The sequence below is a fragment of the Physeter macrocephalus genome, chromosome 7 (genome assembly GCF_002837175.3).
Source record: "Physeter macrocephalus isolate SW-GA chromosome 7, ASM283717v5, whole genome shotgun sequence".
NCBI classification, from domain to species: domain Eukaryota; kingdom Metazoa; phylum Chordata; class Mammalia; order Artiodactyla; family Physeteridae; genus Physeter; species Physeter macrocephalus.
In genome coordinates this window covers 129,791,724-129,813,548 of record NC_041220.1, presented here as the reverse complement: position 1 = coordinate 129,813,548, position 21,825 = coordinate 129,791,724, and positions in this window count along the sequence as shown.

The following is a 21,825-nucleotide window of genomic DNA, read 5'->3' as shown; positions in this document are numbered from 1 at the left end:
GTTTAGCCTCCATGTGTTTGTGTTTTTTACGTTTTTTAACCCTGTAATTGATTTCTAATCTCATAGCATTGTGGTCAGAAAAGATGCTTGATATGATTTCAATTTTCTTAAATTTACTGAGGCTTGATTTGTGACCCAAGATGTGATCTATACTGGAGAACTTTCCGTGTGCATTTGAGAAGAAAGTGTAATCTGCTGTTTTTGAATGGAATGTCCTATGAATATCAGTTAAAACTATCTGGTCTGTTGTGTCTTTTAAAGCTTGTGTTTCCTTATTAGTTTTCTGTTTGGATGATCTGTCAATTCGTGTAAGTGAGGTGTTAAATTCCCCCATTATTATTGTGTTACTGTCGATTTCCTCTTTTAGAGCTGTTAGTAGTTTCCTTATGTATTGAGGTGCTCCTATGTTGGGTGCATATATATTTATAATTGTTATATCTCTTCTTGGATTGATCCCTTGATCATTATGTAGTGTCCTTCCTTGTCTCTTGTAACAGTCTTTAGTTTAAAAGTCTATTTTTTCTGATATGAGTGTTGCTAGTCCAGCTTTCTTTGGATTTCCATTTGCATGAAATATCTTCTTCCATCCCTTCACTTTCAGTCTGTATGTGTCCCTAGGTCTGAATTGGGTCTCTTGTAGACAGCATATATATGAGTCTTGTTTTTGTATGTATTCAGCCGGTCTGTGTCTTTTGGTTGGGGCATTTAATCCATTTACATTCAAAGTTATTATCGATGTGAATGTTCCTATTACCATTTTCTTAGTTTGCTTTGGGTTTGTTTTTGTGGGTCTTTTTCTTCTCTTGTGTTTCCAGCCTAGAGAAGTTTCTTTAGCATTTGTTGTAAAGCTGGTTTGGTGGTGCCATGTTCTCTTAACTTTGCTTGTCTGAAAATCTTTTGACTTCTCCGTTGAATCTGAATGCAATCCTTACTGGGTAGAGTAATCATGGCTGTAGGTTTTTCTCTTTCATCACTTTACATATACCCTGGCACTCCCTAGTTTGTTTTGGGTTTGTTTTTGTAGGTCCTTTTCTTCTCTTGTGTTTCCCACTTAGAGAAGTTCCTTTAGCATTTGTTGTAGAGCTGGTTTGGTGGTGCTGAAGTCTCTTAGCTTTTGCTTGTCTGTAAAGCTTTTGATTTCTCCATCGAATCTGAATGAGATCCTTGCTGGGTAGAGTAATCTTGGTTGTAGGTTCTTCCTTTTTATCACTTTAACTATATCATACCACTCCCTTTTGGCTTGTAGAGTTTCTGCTGAGAAATCAGCTGTTAACCTTATGGGAGCTCCCATATATGTTATTTGTTGTTTTTCCCTTGCTGCTTTCAATAATTTTTCTTTCTCTTTAATTTTTGCCAGTTTGATTACTATGTGTCTCAGCGTGTTTCTCCTTGCGTTTATCCTATATGGGACTTGTTGCGCTTCCTGGACTTTGGTGGCTATTTCCTTTCCCATGTTAGGGAAGTTTTCGACTATAATCTCTGCAAATATTTCCTCTAGTCCTTTCTCTCTCTCTTCTCCTTCTGGGATCCCTATGATGTGAACATTGTTGCATTTAATGTTGCCCCAGAGGTCTCTTAGGCTGTCTTCATTTCTTTTCATTCTTTTTTCTTTATTCTGTTATGCAGCAGTGAATTCAACCATTCTGTCTTACAGGTCATTTCTTGCATCTTCTCGATCTTTGCCTCCATTCTTTTTCTGAGGTCCTGGATCATCTTCACTCTCATTATTCTGAATTCTTTTTCTGGAAAATTGCCTATCTCCATTTCATTTGGTTGTTTTTCTGGGGTTTTATATTGTTCCTTCATCTGGTACATAGCCCTCTGCCTTTTCATCCTGTCTATCTTTCTGTGAATGTGGTTTTTGTTCCATAGGCTGCAGGATTGTAGTTCTTCTTGCTTCTGCTGTCTGCCTTCTGGTGGATGAGGCTATATAAGAGGTTTGTGGAAGTTTCCTGATGGGAGGGACTGGTGGTGGGTAGAGCTGGCTGTTGCTCTGGTGGGCAGAGCTCAGTAAAACTTTAATCTGCTTGACTGCTGATGGGTGGGGCTGGGTTCCCTCCCTGTTGGTTGTTTGGCATGAGGCGACCCAACACTGGAGCCTACCCAGGCTCTTTGGTGGGGCTACTGGTGGACTCTGGGAGGGCTCACACCAAGGAGTACTTCCCAGAACTTCTGCTGCTGGTGTCCTTGTCCCTTCGTGAGCCACAGCTGCCCCCCCGCCTCTGCAGGAGACCCTCCAACACTAGCAGGTAGGTCTGATTCAGTCTCCTATGGGGTCACTGCTCCTTCCCCTGGGTCCCAATACATACACTACTTTGTGTGTGCCCTCCAAGAGTGGTGTCTCTGTTTCCGCCAGTGCTGCTGAAGTCCTGCAATCAAATCCCGCTAGTCCTCAAAGTCTGATTCTCTAGGAATTCCTCCACCTGTTGCCAGACCCCCAGGTTGGGAAGCCTGACGTGTGGCTCAGAACCTTCACTCCAGTGGGTGGACTTCTCTGGTATATGTGTTCTCCAGTCTGTGAGTCACTCACCCAGCAGTTATGGGATTTGATTTTACTGTGATTGCACTCCTCTTACTGTCTCATTGTGGCTTCTCCTTTGTCTTTGGATATGGGGTATCTTTTTTGGTGAGTTCCAGTGTCTTCCTGTTGATGATTGTTCAGCAGTTAGTTGTGATTCTGGTGTTCTCAAAAGAGGGAGTAAGAGCATGTCTCCCAGCACCCATTGTTAAAAGACTATTCTTTCCTCATTGAATTCTTGGCACTTTTATTAAAAATTAGCTGACCATAATATAAGAGTTGATTTCTAGACTCTCAATTCTATTCCATTGACCTATGTGTCTATCCTTAAAGCAGTATGACAATGTCTTTTAAAAAAATTTGTGAATACCTTAATCTCTTTTTCTTCAGCTTTATTGAGATATAATTGACAAATAAAATTGTAAAATATTTATAGTGTACAACATGATGATTTGATGTACACATACTTTGTGAATTTCCCCCATTGAGTTACTTAACACATCTATCACCTCACATATTAACCTTTTTATTTTTTTTGATGAGACCATAATATTTTGATTATTGTAGATTTATCTTAAGTTTTGAAATTGGGAAGTGTGACTCTTCCAACTTTGTTCTATTTTTCAAGATTGTTATTTTGGGCTCTTTGAATTTCCGTATGAATTTCAGGATCAGGTGATAAATTCTACAAATAAATCAGCCAGAATTTTGATAAGGATTGCTTGAATCTACAAATCACTTGGGAAGTATTGGCGCCTAAGCAGTATTAAATTCCTATTCATGAACATGAGATATCTATCATTATTTTCATTTGTTTGGTCTTCTTTACTTTCTTCCAACAATATCCTATAGTTTTCAATATAAAAGTTTTACACTTCTTTTGTTAAACTTATTCCTTTTGGTAAACTTATTTCAGTGTAAAAGTTTTATACTTCTTTTGTTAAATTTATGTATTTTATTACTAGTAATACAGTTATAAGTGAAATTGTTTTCTTAATTTCATTTTCAAATTGAACATTGCTAGTAGCTAGAATACAATTGATTTTTCTCTGCTGATCTTGTACCCTGCATTCTTGCTGAACTCATGTTAACTCTAATATTTGTATACTGATTCCTTAGAATTTTCTCTATATGTACTTTGTATTTACTAAGATAAATTTATTTATACCTTTTGATAAATTTAAAATTTAATAATTGCATCTGCATCAGTTAAGCTTCTTCAGAGAAACAAAACCAATATAATTAGATGATAGATCGATAGATAGACAGACAGACAGACAGACATAAAGAGATCTGTTTTAAGAAACTGACGCATGTAGTTTTGGGTATGACAAATCTGAAACCTGCAGGCTAGCCCAACAGGCTGGAAACTCAGGTGGTTTTGATGCTGAAGTGTTAAAGGTATACGTTCTTTCCTTGGATATCTTGTTTTTGCTCTTGGGGCTTTCATCTGATTGAATGAGACCCATCTACATTATTATGGGTAATCTCCTTTAGTTAAACTCAATTTACTATGGACTTTTAAATATCTTTACAAAATGCCTTCACAGAAACATCTAGATTAATGTTTGATTAAATAACTTGGTACTATAGCATAGTCAAGTTGACACATATGACTAACCATCACAAAAAAAAGTGATACAAATGAACTTATGTACAAAACAGAAAACGACTCACAGACTTCAAAGCAAACTTATGGTTACCAAAGGGGAAAACTGGGGGGTGGGGGGGATAACAGAGGTTGGGATTAACATACACACTACTATATATAAAATAAATAATCAGCAAGCACCTACTGTATAGCACAGGGAACTCTACTCAATATTCTGTAATAACCTATGTGGGAAAATCTGAAAAAGAATAGATATATGTATATGTATAACTGAACCACTTTGCTGTACACCTGAAACTAACGTAACATTGTAAATCAAGTATACTCCAATATAAAATAAAAATTAAAAAAAAGACTACACATTACAATAACCAAAATATCACTTATTATTGTGCATTTTTATCCACAGTATTTCTGTATTTTCAGTGAAATTTAGCATACATCAGAACTAGACTTGAAAGAAACTAAATATTCTATGATATTTAAAAAAAAAGCCTATAAGTTTATTAGTTTTTCCCTCCATAGCATAGATTGATTAGACACATAATCTCAAAATTTTGTTTGGGCATTGAATTTTTCCTTAACGGTTAGGTGAGTGCTATGCAAAGAATTTTACTTAAATCAACTATACTTCATTTTTTAAAAAGCAGAATTTTACTTATCTCTCAGAATGACAAGGGAGGAAGCCTTACCAAGTCCTTTGTACCTTCCCATCATTCTTCCTATATCAGATTCACTTGCATTTTTTCTGAATTAAATAGAACCCTGACAGTATTGAAGAAAGCACAGTGGAATTGACCATTTATTCACAGAATGGCAGTAGTGAGACCTTCAGGTCTAAACTTTCAGTTTGTCCTTTCAGAGCTACTTCTGCTGATTTCTCTTTGTTGTGCTGGGAATAGTTGGGTGGTCATTAAACAGTAGGTGAAAGGTGAGCGGGTGAAGAAAGCAATCCATTCTGATCTTCAAAACTGGCTATTACTTCACCCCATGCTGGGTCAGCATCTCCAGAAGGAATAAGATGGGCAGTTATAAAAAAAGGAACAGCCAGAGAATACCTATAAAATGTTTATGGAACACCTATAAAGTGACCCCCGAGGCTCAGTAAAATGGCTGCTTTACGGTTAAAGCATAGATTCCAGACTACTGTCTGACCCCCTGCTCTGTAAGAGACCACTTTCACACTCACTAAACCAATTCAACCCAACCACTTGGTTCCACCTTTCTTTTTGTCCTTAAGGAGCCTATAAATTAGGGGGTGGGGGAGAAGGTACATCACATTTGACTTTGAATTACTTAACTTACTTAATTTGTTGGGAAAGGTCTGCTGATAGACACACTTAAATAATGGCTGATACAGATGGAATATCAGGATCTGGTTGGGCTAAAATGCTATGGGTCTTTATGGGGCTAATATTGGTGGGCCACAGTTCTTGGTCCTAACAACCTGGTGTTGGTGGTTTATGTGGGTAACAGACACCCTTCCTCCTCAACCTACAAAACATTAAAAAAGGTTGTCCTCTGAGAGATATTAAGTCAACTAGAAAATTACTGAAAATATGAGTGAAAAGATTGAGACTTTACAAGCACTAGGCCAGGTAAGTGTTGTATAAATTATTTTTATTACTCATTGCATTTTATCGAGATGTTAGTATGTAACAAAAGAATAATTTTGAGTGATATTTCAAGCGTAGTGTGATGAGTCAGATGAATCATCCCTGCTTCCCAGTAAATGGGCTTCTGGAACTAGAAAGTTCATGTCTATTTTGTTCCTTGCTCTTGAATATACTGGAAAATTTTTAGCTTTTGTGACTTGGAATTAACATTTTTATTCTCCTAATAAACATGTGATAAAATTAAATAAATTTTGCCTCTTTAATTATATTCCAGGCTGACTCTTTTTAAACATTGTGCTTTGATGAATATAAATTGATAGATAATGAGAGGTAAGAATAGCAATCTCAGCAGATATATATCTAATGTCACAATATAGCCTTCATGTAATTTGCATATTTTATCAAAAAGATGGACCAAATAATAGCAGTGGGCTTCCTGTAAAATTAATTACTAAACACAAAGCCAAAATGATGTCTTCTTGGGTTATATTTTTTTGCTTTCTAGAATATTATCTCATTAACTTAAAACATTAGCCTTTGTTTTGTCAGTATTCATATATTTTCTACTGGTTCTATATCCTTGCCCTTCATCATTTCAGATTTTGGGGAGAAGCATTTTGGGAGATTTTTTCATTAAAATTTAGAATTCTTTATTAACATCATCGTAATTACAGTAAGATTAAACATCTAAAATGTGACGTTAGGTTATAGTTTCCTGCAGTTCCTTCTTAATGCTTTACTATTTAATAGAATCTTACATCAAGACTAGGTTTAAAAAACACATATGGTCAATAACAATGTAATATCTTTGTATGGTGACAGATGGTAACTAGATTTATTGTGGTGATCATTTTGTAATGTACAGAAATATCAAATCCCTATGTTGTGCACCAGGGACTAACATAGTATTGTAGGTCAATTATATGTCAAAAGAGAAACAAACTCATAGAAAAAGATATCTGATTTGTGGTTAATAGAGCTAGAAAAGAAAAAATAAAAGAAAATGAGAAAAGAAAAAAAGGAAGAGAAAAAAGAAAAGGGAAGGGGAGGAGAGGGGAGGGGAGAAGAAAACATATTTTATATTATGAAATGCAATTTCTATGTAATTCTCTTATCTAAACCATCAAAGTAATCCCTTCTCCAACAGTGTTTACAAGGTTTTTTAAATAAAATATTTTTGATCATAAAAGTATACATGTGCATTAGAGAAAATACAAGAAATATAAAAATTATACAGAAGAAAGCTAGGTGACCACTATTCTAGTTATCTCTGTACTTTATACATATTTTTAGGCATTATTTTTTTTAAGATGCTGCTTTGTAAACTTTTTTATTTTTCAACTTCATATTTGTGGTTATGTCCATAAACAGATATATGTATCCATCATAGTAATAATGCCTGCATTATGTTCTGATCTATGAATGCATTATAATTTATTTAACCAATTAACAACTGATATTTATAACTTTTCACTATTTTAGCACCATAAAAAACAGCTATGGACATGATTCTTTGCAAATTTATGGAATTATCTACCATGGCATACATTTCTAATATTGGAAATGCTAAGGCAAAAAGTGTTTACTTTTTAAACTTAGAGAACAAATATATACCACAAAAAGGGATTTAAAACAATCTGCATCTGCTTATCCTCCTATTGATTCAAAGACATCTCCTGTTACCTCACAGCCTAGATAACACTGAAGTTGGCAAAAATTACATAGTTTTTAATTTTATAGGCAAAAGAAATTTATATGACCATATCCTTGGAATTTTTTGAGTTTTAAAGAGGTTATTTTATGTGTAGTTCATTTGTATTTCTTCTGGTGAAATATCCATTTATATATTTTGCCTGTTTTCTAATTAAAATGTTTGCCACTTCTTCCACTTGATTTTTTTTTACCAATTAATTATTTTAGGCTTTCTTGGAATTTTTTAATTTAATTTTTAAATTAACATTTATCTGAAATGATAAAAGCTATCAATCTTTATCTCCATATTTTCTGGTTTTCATCTATAATCTAGGGCTTCTTAAAGTTACTTTCTAGCAGAAACAAGTTGTTTTTAGAAGTTTTACAGAAAGACAAGGATTCACTCAGACATTGAAATATAGATTTTTCTCTGATTTCATGGTTTAGGAAAGGCATATGAGTAATACATTTCCTTTTTTTCTTACATGATAATATATTTCTATCTTCTTAAGTGGAAAAAAATAACTTGAATGGTTTAAGAATCCTTGTTTTATATCATTTTCTTCATCAAAACTCTATACAGGTTTGGCTCATTTTCTCTGGCACCTCATGTTGTTAAAGGGCTGTGACCATCCTTATTTTCTGTTCTTTGTAGAAGATTCACTTAGTCTGCCAGGACACTTAAAACACTGTTTAAACCTATAGATGAATAAGTAACTGGATGATGATATGACTAAGTTGATTGTCTCTCATTAAGTTTTCCTGACACAAAGTAAGATATATTAGTCTGAAAATATATATATTCCTTCAATTTAAGAAAAAGTATATTTATTGCATCTCTGGATATATTTTTTTTCAGATTTGCTAATAAATATTCTGGGTCTTTGTTTAATGTCTGTCTTTTGTACCTACTATATCAGTCAGGGTTTTCCAGAAAAACAGAACCAGTAGGATGTCTGTCTCTCTATGTATGTATGTATGTATGTATGTATGTATGTATATATCTATCAAGGAGAGAGATTTATTTCAAGGAATTGGCTTACAGGATTGTGGTGGCTGGCAAGTCACAAATCCATAGGGCAAACTGGCATGTTGAAAACTCTGGTAGGAATGATGCTACCATCTTTTTAAATTTAATTTTTATTTTATATTAGGGTATAGTTGATTTACAATGTTGTGTTAGGTTCAGGTGTACAGCAAAGTGATTCAGTTATACATATACATATATCCCTTCTTTTTCAGATTCTTTTCCCATATAGGTTATTACAAAATATTGAGTAGAGCTCCCTGTGCTGTACAGTAAGTAGGTCCCTGTTGATTATCTTTTTTATATATAGTAGTGTGTATATGTTAATCTCAAACTCCTAATTTATCCCTCCCCCCACCTTTCCTCTTTGGTAACCATAATTTTATTTTTGAAGTCTATGAGTCTGTTTCTGTTTTGTAAATAACTTCATTTGTATCATTTTTTAGACTCCATGTATAAGTGATATAATATGATACTTGTCTTTCTCTGTCTGATTTACTTCACTTAGTATGATCATCTCTAGGTCCATCCATGTTGCTGCAAATGGCATTATTTCATTTTTTTTATGGTTTAGTAATATTCTGTTGTGTATATGTACCACATCTTCTTTAGCCATTCTTCTGTCAATGGACATTTAGATTGCTTCCATGTCTTGGCTATTGTAAATAGTTCTGCAGTGAACATTGGGGTGCATGCATCTTTTCAAATTATGGTTTTCTATGAATATATGCCCAGGAGTGGAATTGCTGGATCATATGGTAGTTCTATTACTAGTTTTTTAAGGAACTTCCATACTGTTCTCTATAATGGTTGTATCAATTTACATTCCTACCAAGAGTATAGGAGGATTCCCTTTTCTCCACACCCTCCCCAGCATTTATTGTTTGTAGACTTTTTGATGCTACAGTCTTGAGGCAAAATTTTTCTTCAGGGGAACCTGTTTGCTCTTAATACCTTCAACTGATTGGATGAGGTCCACCACATCAAGGACAAGGATAATCTCCTCTGCTTAAAGTCAGATGATTGTAGTTGTTAATTAACCACATCTACAAAACACCTTCATAACAACACCTAGATTAGTGTTTAATCAAACAACTGGGTATTATAACCTGAGTTGACGCATAAAACTAACCATCACACCTACTGTTCTCGGACTTTTCACCTTTATTCTTCTGCTTCTATAGCATTTTAAGTTCTTTCTTAAGCCTGGATTCTGTGGCTGATCAGATGTTATTAGGTTTTGATAATGTGATGGTGTGTTTTTCACTTTAATTCATTTACTTCACTCTGACAGTTCCATTGAATCTTATTTTGGTGTCTCATTAAAGTATTTCTTATTTGACAGTAAAAACATGTAAATCAAAGTTTTAGTCTCTAGAACAAATATTATTTTTTACCAAAAGGGTTTCTAAAATATATCATTTACTTATCATTTTTTTCTAATTTTCTTGATGAACAATTTTTGTCTTAGCTTGTATTAGTTTTTCTTTTTGTCACTTACATTTCAATTGGGAAAATTCTGTTCAAATCTGTTATCAAATCCAAGATAATGGGGCTTGAATCTCCTTAATTCCTAAGCATCTTAATGAATTTTGACTGAATAGTATTATTTAAATTCAATTTGAAATTGTTGTGTTCTCTAATATTTCAGTCAATAAGCTGCCTGAGGGATTTAAGGTGGGAGCTTCGAATCAGGGGTAGAGGCATTTTGAGAAAGTTTCTGTCATATGTGTCACCTTCAAAACGGTGAAAATCTCTGCACTAGGGATCATCTCAGATAAAGCTTTTTGGGGTTTCCAGAGAGAATCTTTTAGGTTTTGGCCTATTCTGCTACTTTGGAATGAGCCAGCTAATGTGATAGATAAAACCTATGCTATTTGTGGCTAACTTTGTTTGGTGAAAATAATAAAATTATCTCTGAATAGGTTAATTTCATCATCAAAATTTAAGATATTTCTAAATTATGAGTTTGTTTCTTGTCCCAGATCTTCATCCTGGATATTATTCTTTTAGAAGCTCAGTACAGATCAAGGATAAGACCTTTAAAATCCTATGACCACTCCTTCACACTTAACACCATGTCTGTAACACATTGATAACACAGACCTTTGGAAAGTTGTAATCTTCACTTCTCCAAACACCTGCCTTGTCTCTAGCCACAAACTTTTCTTATAAGGATTCTTAGAAGAATCTACCAAAAGAGCTCTAATTAAATTCAACATAATATACACAGATCTCCAGGAGTGAAACAGTCTGTTAACTCTAGGTATACTTGTCCAATTTGGTACATATTATATTGTTATGGTAACTGCTTCTCAAAAGTGGTGCTAGGGCTTCCCTGGTGGCGCAGTGGTTGAGAGTCCGCCTGCCAATGCAGGAGACACGGGTTCGTGCCCCGGTCCGGGAAGATCCCACGTGCCGCGGAGCGGCTGGGCCCGTGAGCCATGGCCGCTGAGCCTGCGCGTCCGGAGCCTGTGCTCCGCAGCGGCAGAGGCCGCGGCAGTGAGAGGCCCGCGTACCACAAAAAAAAAAAAAAAAAAAAAAAGTGATGCTAAATGGATGCTCTCCACTTCCCCCAGTTAACACTACCTTCTTTAATGTAGTTATCTTCGTTGATCTAGTGTATTTCAGGGGATTTTCTGCAAATTGCGCTATGCTGACTGAGCAATTCCTAATTTTTTTCTAAAAACGTTTCATTTTTTGAATAAATTCTAAGTTGAATAAGTGGTATGAAGTTAATTTAGAAGTGTATAAGGTGGAGAAAGAATACTTAAACACTAATTCCCACTTTCCTAAGGTGATTTATGAAATTCCATAAAATAAAATAATTAACTTTAGAAAAACTTAAGTAACATTTCATTGAAGGTACAAAGGTTTTTGGAGACCAACATTTTAACTGATTTTCTAGAAAGAGCAATTTAGAAATTAGAGAAACTAACAATCATTATTTATTAGTGACATTTCTTTCTTTTTTCATTCAACAAATGTTTATTGAATGTCAGTCACTTTGCTAGGCACTGAGCTTGTAGTGGAAGATGAGATAGACATGGTGACATTTCTGTGTGAACGGCTCTATATTTGTCTAATCATGATGACAATTTTTTTTCGCATAGTTATTTTAAACTTCAATTTGAGAATAAGGATGGTCACACTCCTAGTAAATTGAGAAGGGTGGCTTATCCAAGGATGAATAACTGAACTCTTTGGCCCAAATCTTCTGTCCAGATGAATAGAAAAATTGAGGAAGGGGGAATGAAAACATAAGATCAAAACCTGTGAGTTGTGAGGTTCAGAAAAAGAAATAGTGTTTAGAGGAAAATTTAAATATATGTATATATGAAAAAATATACATATATATTTGTAAATATGAAAATAAGAAAGGTCTGAAATCACTAACCAGAGATTCCACCTTAGACCTTAGAGTCAGAAGAGCAACGTAAGCCTAAAGTAAGCCTAAGTAGGGAAATGACAAAAATTAGAGTACAAATCATTGAAACTGAAAATACGAAGGAATACAGACAATCAATCAAAAGCTGATTCTTTGATAAAAATCAATGAAATTGGCCAATCTTACCCAAATACAAAAATAGTACTTGAGACTAGTATGACAAAAATTGAAATAGTTTATTTAATTTGCAAGGATTTTCTGTGAATCAGTAAAAAGATACAGAATCACAATAAAAATTGGGCCAAAAATATGACTAGTTTAGTCCACAGAAGAAGAAAAATACAAATGTTTAGTAACTATATACAAGATGTTTAATCTTGAGCCACATTAAAGGTAAGGAAATGAAAATGATGAAGTATTCCTCCACCGTGCCAGCAGAGTTGAGACAGATGATCACACTCAACACCAAAAATCATTAGGGAAGACAGCTGCCCTTCTCTGCTCTTGTTGAGAGTGTAAACCCACTGAGCGCTTTTAGAGGGCCTTTTGTCTACAGTGTTTGTGTAGGGATAAGGAGACACAAGAAAATATTTTGCTCTTTCTGTAAATATTCCAAAAAGATAATTAGAAATAGTTAAAAAAATTCCATTTTCAATTTGTCTAAAAGAGAATGCATTTACATTTAGACATATATTCCACTTATAAAAATGTATTCAATTAAGATAAAATTGTGGTAACACACAAAGATACATTTACAAAAGTCTTATTTCAGTGTTAATTGAATGCAACAATAATTATAATGTTCATCAAAGGTAGAGCTGCTAAATAAGCCATGATATAATCATTTAAGAAATATTATACAACATTTAAAAAGTGAAGTAGAACCTTACACCCATCAGGATGGCTATTATCCAAAAAACAGAAAATAACAACTGTTTGTGAGGATGTGGAAAAATTGGAAGGAACCCTTGTGTACTGTTGGTAGAATGTAAAATGGTGCAGTCACTATGAAAAAAAAGCATGACAGTTCCTCAAAATATTAAAAAGACAATTACCATATGATCCAGCAATCCCTGGGTATACACCCAAAAGACATGAAAGCAGGATGTTGCAGAGATATTTGTACATACATGGCCATAGCAGTATTATTCACAATAGCCAAAAGGTCAAAGCAACCCGTGTCCATCAAAGGAAAAATAGATAAACGAAATGTGGTATATACATACACTGAAATATTATTCAACCTTAAAAATGAAGGACATTGTGAAACATGATACACCATGGATGAACTTCAAAGAACATTATGCTAAGTGAAACAGGCAGCCTCAAAAAGACAAATACTGTTTTATTCCACTTACATGAGGTGTCTAAAGTAGTCTAATTCATAGAAACATAAAGTAGAATTGGGGTTTCAAGGGGCTGGGAGAGTTGTAATGGGAAGTTGTTGTTTAATGGGTATAGAGTTTCAGTTTTTCAAGTTGAATAAGTTCTAGAGATTGGTTGAAAGTGCAATGTGTGAATATACTTGATAAGAAACTATACAATAAAATGGTTAAGATGGCAATTTTTGTGTGTTTTACCATAATTTTGAAAGGTGAAGCAGATTTATTTACACTTTTATCTAAAAATGTTTAAAATGTGGTTGAGAATGAGAAAGAATAATAGTGTTACGCTGTGATCTATTTTGTGGATGAAGAATGTGTGTGTGTGTGTGACTACCAACTTAAGCAATTATGAGATGAGATGCTTAGCTTTTGGTTGAGAGAATTTGCATCCTTTTCATTATTTTATTTTAAACATAGGAGCATATGTTACATTTCAAATAAAATGAAAAACTAAAAGGAATAAAAGAACATACAGTCGACAGTATTCAATGAATTATGGCCAATCGTATATCATAAATATTAACTATAACAGAGAGAAATTAATTTTAATTGAAATTAATTTAATTGAAAATTAATATTTAAATATATTGTTTTTAAACTAATTCATGCTATTATAAATACATTTTGTATAGATTAATTTAAATTCATTAAGTAATATAGCTAAAAACTGTATTAAGGTATTTCTTAGGCCTCTGACACCATATGGTAAAGGAATATTTTTTGCATGCTTTTGCTTTCATTCTGATCTAGCTTCCTTCAGAATCTATTGGATGATTTCCAGTCACACTACTTAAAATAAATACCTATAATTTTTATTGACAGCAGGTATCTTCAAAATGTCAAATATACTAATATATGTGCAAGATATTCTAACAGGTGCAATAATGATAGCTTAAGGCCAGAATGAGATACACACAAAAAAATTAATCAGACACTGTACTTTGAGAATATTTATGAAATTCTTATTTTACTAGTTCAAATGAAGGTCACGAAAAAGTATTTGTGTAGGGGTGAGGGGGACAGGAGAAATAACTTGCTCTTTTTGTAAGTATTCTAAAAAGATAAATTAAAACATTGTTACAAATAATTGCATACTGAATAGTGTCTAAGAAGAAAGACGTGTTGTACTCTTTAAAGAAAAGGTTCACAGCACAGGCTGAACAGAGAGGTTGGGCAGTACGGTTCTCTTGTTGCAGGGGTTTCATGCAAGTAGGATTTACCTTGGCACATGCACACTGAGCCCTCAGCTATGACTGGCTTCCAGCTTCATATATGCAAAGGAACAATGTTGCCTGCCCATTACAAGTAAACTTGATGCACTAAAGCAGTTAGTTGCATCAACAAAGTGATTTTGTCAAGATTCATTCAGAGGCAAGTAACAAAACCTGTATGTTTAAGTAGGTCGTGACTGGGAGAGTCTTCATTCCTCATCAGGGACCTGGGCTAAATAAGCAAATGACAGCAACAACAAAATCCATCTTAGTGTGAAACTTTCTTTCGTTGTTCACTGGACTGTCCACTAGAGTAAAATCCACACAGCATAGATATAAAACTGGCAGGTACAACAGTGAAGTTGTTTGAAAATTAGTACCGTTGAAATGTGAATGTGTGACAGGTTTTAGATTCGTGTTTATAAAAGATTGGTGAGTCACATTTTGCCCAGAGAATCCCAAATCTTTTCAGCCTGGAACCTTTGAAGTTGGGACCTACATTCTTGGTTAATGTCCTTGGGACCAGGTTTCACATCCCCCAATTAATTTGCCTTCTGAAAAAATCCAGGGGAGATTACAGCATCTTTCCAGAGCTTCAGAAGGCAGATCCTGATTCAGGCCATTACTGATGCAGCTACCGGGACCTGCAGGCAAGTAGCTGTTTCTCTCCTGACAGTAAATGGTAAGGGTTGATCCGAAATATTTGGGGACCCACAGGCCATTGTGACTCAATTCATTCACACTTTCTTTCTTCTCCACTGTTGTCAAGATCCAAATAGAACGTGAACTCCCTTCTCTGGCCAGAGTTCAACCACTGTCTTCCCCACTCAGTCCTGTAAAGTCATGAGTGAGTCTTACTTCTGGAACGGGTATTTTTCAGACTCTGTGACTGATAAATACCAACCTATATTTTAAGAAAATAATTTGCTCTAGTTCCACCCTTAGAAGTAGACTAGCAAACTTGTTAAAATGGACAATCTAGCAAATAATAGATAAAACACAGCAAAAATACATAAACATATTCACATACATATAGCTCATATATGCTCGTATAACTCAGAGATAAAATGATAAGCATGAACCTACATGATGTTGTAAAAATGACAAATCAATATCCTTCTTAAATATAGAAACACAAACCCTTAATAAGATTGTAGGATTTTCATAATAACCAATTTGGGTTTATCTCAGGAATGCACTGCTTATTTTCCACTCAAAAATAAATCGATGTAAATATCTAAATGAGAAAAAAAATACTCAATGGATGCAGACAAAAGCATTTGACAGCATTCAACACGTACTCTTTTTCTTTTTAGTTTTTATTGGAGTATAGTTGATTTATAATGTTGTGTTAGTTTCTGCTATACAGCAAACTGAATCAGTTAAACATATACCTATATCCACTCTTTTTTAGATTCTTTTCCCATATAGGTCATTACTGAGTATTGAGAAGAGTTCCCTGTGCTATACAGTAGGTACTTATTAGTTATCTATTTTATATCTAGCAATGTGTATATGTCAATCCCAATCTCCCAGTTTACCCCTTACCATACCATTCCCCCCCAGTAACCATAAGTTTGTTTTCTACATCTGTGACTCTATCTCTGTTTTGAAAATAAGTTCATTTGTACCATCTTTTTAAGGTTCCACATATGTGATATCATATGATACTTGTCTTTCTCTGTCTCACTTACTTCACTTGGTATGATAATCTCTCGGCCCATCCATGTTGCTGCAAATGGCATTATTTCATTTGTTTTATGGCTGAGTAATACTCCATTGTATATAAGTACCACATCTTCTTTATCCATTCCTCTGTCGGTGGACATTTAGGTTGCTTCCATGTGTTGGCTATTGTAATTAGTGCTGCAATGAACACTGGGGTGCATGTATCTTTTTGAATTATGGTTTTCTCCAGATATATGCCCACCAGCGGGATTGTAGGATCATGTGATAGCTCTATTTTTAGTTTCTTAAGGAAACTCCATACTGTCCTCCATAATGGTTGTACCAACTTACATTCCCATCAACAGTGTGGGAGGGTTCCCTCCACACCCTCTCCAGCATTTATTGTTTGTAGATTTTTTGATGATGGCCTTCTGACCAGTGTGAGGTGATACCTCATTATAGTTTTGATTTGCATTTCTCTAATAATTAGTGATTTTGAGCATCTTTTCATGTGCCTCTTGACCATCTGTATGTCTTCTTTGGGGAAATGTCTATTTAGGTCTTCTGCCCATTTTTTGATTGGGTTGCTTCTTTTTTTGATATTGAGCTGCATGTGCTATTTGTATATTTTGGAGGTTAATCCTTTGTCAGTCACTTCGTTTGCAAATATTTTCTCCCTTTTTGTGTGTTGTCTTTTCATTTTGTTTATAGTTTCCTTTGCTGTACAAAACTTTTAAGTTTAATTAGGTCCCACTTGTTTATTTTTGTTTTTATTTTCTTTACTCTAGGAGGTGGATCAAAAAAGATCTTGCTGCAATTTATGTCAAAGAGTGTTCTGCCTATGTTTTCCTCTAAGAGTTTTATAGTATCCAGACTTACTTTTAGGTCTTTAATCCATTTTGAGTTTGTTCTTGTGTATGGTGTTAGGGAGTGTTCTAATTTCATTCTTTTCCATGTAGCTGTCCAGTTTTCCCAGCACCGCTTATTGAAGAGATGGTCTTTTCTCAATTGTATAGTCTTGCCTCCTTGGTCATAGATTCAGTGACCATAGGTGCTTGGGTTTATCTCTTCTCTGGACTTTCTATCCTGTTCCATCGATCTATATTTCTGCTTTTATGCCAGTACCATACTCTTTCGATTACTGTAGCTTTTCAACACATACTCTTGATAAACACTCTCAGCAAATTGGAAATAGAGGTAATGTTCTCAATGTGTAAAGTACATCCATGAAAAACCAACAGAAACATTATCATAAGTGTGAAATATTGAGTGCTTCCTCTGAAGAATATCTGTTCTTGTCATTCTATTAAACACACTCAAAGTTGTACAGAGGTCAATAAAGCAAGGAATAAAATAAAGACATAAAGACTAGAAAGAAAAGTTAGCACCTTTCTTATATCCAGTGCACATACTTTAATACATAAGAAAATTCTAAGTAACTCTCCCCCCTCCCCAAAATGCTAGAACACATAAGTAAATTTGGCAAGTTCTTAGGATAAAAGGTAAAAAAACAAAAGTCACTTTTATTTCTATATTATAGAAAAAAATGAATAGAAATATAAATTTTTAGAATACTATTTTAAAGTACATCAAAACATGAAATATTTAGGTAAGATTTCAACAATTTGTGTAAAAACTGTACACTGAAAAAATATGCAAGAGGAATTAAGGATGACTTAAGTTAATGCAAATTACATAGACTGGAAAATTCCATATTAATTTTAACTTAATTCTCTCCAAATTGATGTAGAGACTCAGTCATCACAGTGAAAATTCCACCAGACTTTAGAAATTTTTAGGCTTATTCTAAAATATGTCAATGCACAGTACCTGCCATAGTCCAAATCATAAAATATAAGAACAGTGTAGGAGTAATTACACTACATGATTTCTAGAGTTACTATAAAGCTACAAGTAATGAAGAGCGTGTGTTTCTGGAGTAAAAGTAGACAAATAGATCAATAAAATAAATAGATCATATATGTGCATTTATATGGTCAATTTTTAGTCTGGGCACCAGATCAATTCCACAGATGAACATATGTTCTTCAAAAATGGGAAAAAACGAATGGGAAAAATAATACTTAACCTCACTTCATACCATACAGAAGCATTAATTTGAGAAGGATCAAATATATTAAATTCAAGAACAATATATGGTGTTAGAAATATTTGGTGGTAGAAATCAGAATTTTGTTTAAATGGGTGGTAGAGTATGACAATGGGGAAAAGAAACTTTCTGGTGTGATAAAAATGTTCTAATATATCTTAAACAGTGGATTGGTTACTTGCGTGCATGTATTTGTCAAAATTCATCAAAATACACATTTAATATCTCTGCTTCTCACTATAGGTAAATTTTATCTCAATAAAAACTCACCTACAAAAGAAGGTGCTAACTCTGCACACATTGACTTGCATGACACCCACAAGGAAATCTTGACATATCCAAAATAAATGAAAAACATCTTTGCAATTAAAATCTGCTTTGATTTAGTGGAAATATAACTCTCTTTTGAATTTAGCCAAAGAGGAAAAAAATGGACTTATAAAAGGACCCCTGAAAAGTTGAAGCATTAGCCAAAAAAAAACACCTATTTAAAATTAAAATATTGTCACACTGCTGGAAAACATCTATGTCTATATGACAGTAAACATCCAAGTGAAAAGTGAGAATTTCCAACATGCAGCTGCTTTCTTTCAGGCCAAGAAATAGTCTGATGTTTTCAACTCTAAAGACAGAAGTCTTTGTATAAAGTTAATTTTTGTTGGAATTAATCTAACTACATTCGACAAAGCTGAAAGAGTAAAAGGAGGTGCTAGAGATAAAGTTACAATTAAATATTAATGAAAGTTGACTTTTGGAAAATATTGTGTATTCCTGAAGTAGAAGAATCCAAACAAATTTCGTAAGGATTCAAATTGAAATGGATCATGATTGTGGCTGCAGCTCTGCTACTTATTTTTCCCAATTTGTGTTTTGTATTTTCTTAAATTATGTGGGATTATATTTTCAAGAAATATATTCTTAATATAACTAATTATAAAAGATTTAAAATATCTGACCAAGTATCTATCAGACCTTAACCTTCATGTTTATTTTCTTACTTTTGTATGAAGACTTATTTCCATCTCGTACCTAATAGAATTATGAGGCTCAAGTGACATTATGTTCACGCATGAAGTTAAAAAACTATGAAAAAGAACTGCTCACTATATGTGTCATTCTAAATATTATCACTATACAGTTTTGAAGGCTGAAAAATGTTAGTAGTGTCATATAAACCTGTTTTGGAGGAATGCTTATATTTTTACCTATTATTTTTCCTTTTTTTTTAACATCTATTATTTTTTGTTTTGCTTATAGTGTTTTATACAAGTCTTCTAGACTCAGATATTTATAGACTTAGTATTTTGCTCTCAGCCTTTGGTTATTCTAATCTTTTATACTCATTTTGAGACATAAGCCAGAGCATTTCATTTCTTTATAAAACTCTATGCACATTCAGAATCCTTTTGATGTTCAGGATAAATATAGATGGAACAAACAGTCTTTCTTTGTAGACCACATTTGGCGTTATCTTTTGTTAGGGTTTTAAAAGGAAGAGTGGACACTAAGCAGAGAGGCAGATTCACATTGTGTTTATGAGGATAGGCTCAGAGACCAGTCTCCCTGGGTTCAAATTCTTGCTCTGTCACTTTACTAGTTGTATGACTTTTAGAAAAAACCCTATCGTCATAAGTCAGCTTTTTCATCTTTAAATTATTGAAAAATTTATACATTTCATAGTGTAGTCTTGCAAATTAAATGTGTTAATACATTTTAAACGTTTAAAATAAGGGTAAAAAGTGCTACAAGTAACAGTTACTTTTATTAAAAGTAAGCACCGTCATCAGGCATCTTAAATTATACAGATAAAAACAACTGCAGGTAGGAAGAGATATAGATCCATACAGGGAAGCTGATTTTCAAAGACGCTTTAAATTGTTAAGTTGGCTAGAATCTAGGGCCTTTGATGTACCACCTAATAAAAAAACAACTCAGTCTGGCTGTACATTTCCTTAGGGATTATTGGAAACTCTCTGGCATTAATATTTGAACTAATATGTTTCTTTTTAGTGATTTGGCCTCGCATTAAATAAACCTGTAAACTAGTCTGAAGACTCAATAAAATAGTGAAATAGAAATCAAAGTGTTAATTTTTATGTTTTGATATTTCATAGCTACTAAGCAATTGATTCTTCCTTTTCAAAAACCATCTTAAAGATCGTCTTCAAGAAGGCAAACAACATGTTGATATATAAAATCCGTACCTTCATGTTAACTTTAAAGCTTAACAGAAGGGTAGAACATGCCACGATACACCTTTAAACGCCTGAGAGCTTCTCCATCCTTTTCTTGACTATAGGGGGATATTGGTTCTAAAGCTACATATGAGTTGGGAATTCAGTTGATCACAGGGATGGATGTTAACTTTAGAGATGCTCAATGTATTAGGTTATTAGGTTCAGCGTTTATGTCATTTTTTTCTTTTTATTTCACTTTGTTCTATTGACAGATGACAGATTTTGGTTATAAGGGGGGGTGTATGTGTGTATATTTATATAATAGATGTGATAACCTGAGCTGAATAATAAACAAGGAAATGCTGTAGTGCACTTGAATGTACTGAGAAATTACTTTGACATGCAAAATATAATCTTCCACGATGACACTGTGGCTTCTACTTGCACTTATTTCTGTCTTATCCTTAAGCATGTGTTTGAGATGTCATGGGCATGTTTTTAGGCACAGAGGACACAATCAATCACATGTACTTTCTATCTCATGGGACTCAAGCTATTTTAATGTTACTATGTACTGTTTCTCTTTTCCAAGTTTTTCCAAAATGCAATTCTCCAAAATTAATCTCTTTACTGATCTGTTCTTATGAGTATATGTGTGCAGAGATTACCATTGAGCAGAGCAATTAAATAACTTTGACTAAATCATCTTTAGTATTGCTTTAACAGTTGAACAGTTGTGCTCCCCCTGTGTGGTCTACAGTGCATAGGTGTAACTTTGTAAGAGCAGCTGTGAAAACAGTCTGCTTTCCTTATGTTTAGATACCTATCTGGGATCATGGAATGATGGAGGAAATAAAAACTACAAAGTGTAATAAAGATAGAAAATGTACATTAGGCATATTTCTCCTTAATCCTAATAAGAAAACCCAGATTGTACACTTCTTTATTTTTTCCAAAAATATATTTAATATATCACCTTTTTAAGAAACCACATATATCATGCATCATGTTTCAATACCCGAATGTGCGCTTTTTGTGGCTTAATACACAAGTGATACAATGCTGTAACTTCAGAAAGTGAGGAGATAATTCCACCATGTAAGAGCACTCAATTATGGGGTAAATTTCTAGATTTGGACTGTAATAAAAAACATTGTGGAGGTGGTCTGGCATTTTATTTTAATCAAATATTCTTTCTTTTTGAATCCCCTCACTCTTTAGGCTAAATGAATACATTTGATTTATATCTGAAATATAATGAAAATGAGTTGAGTTCATACAGCAATGTGTTCAGGTAGACTGTAGGGGGAATAGGAAAGAAACTCAGATTAACACAAATACATATAATAAAAGTTTCACTTATTTTCATTTGAATTTAATAATTGAGAAAATGACAGTTTCTGCTTTATCAGTTTGTATTT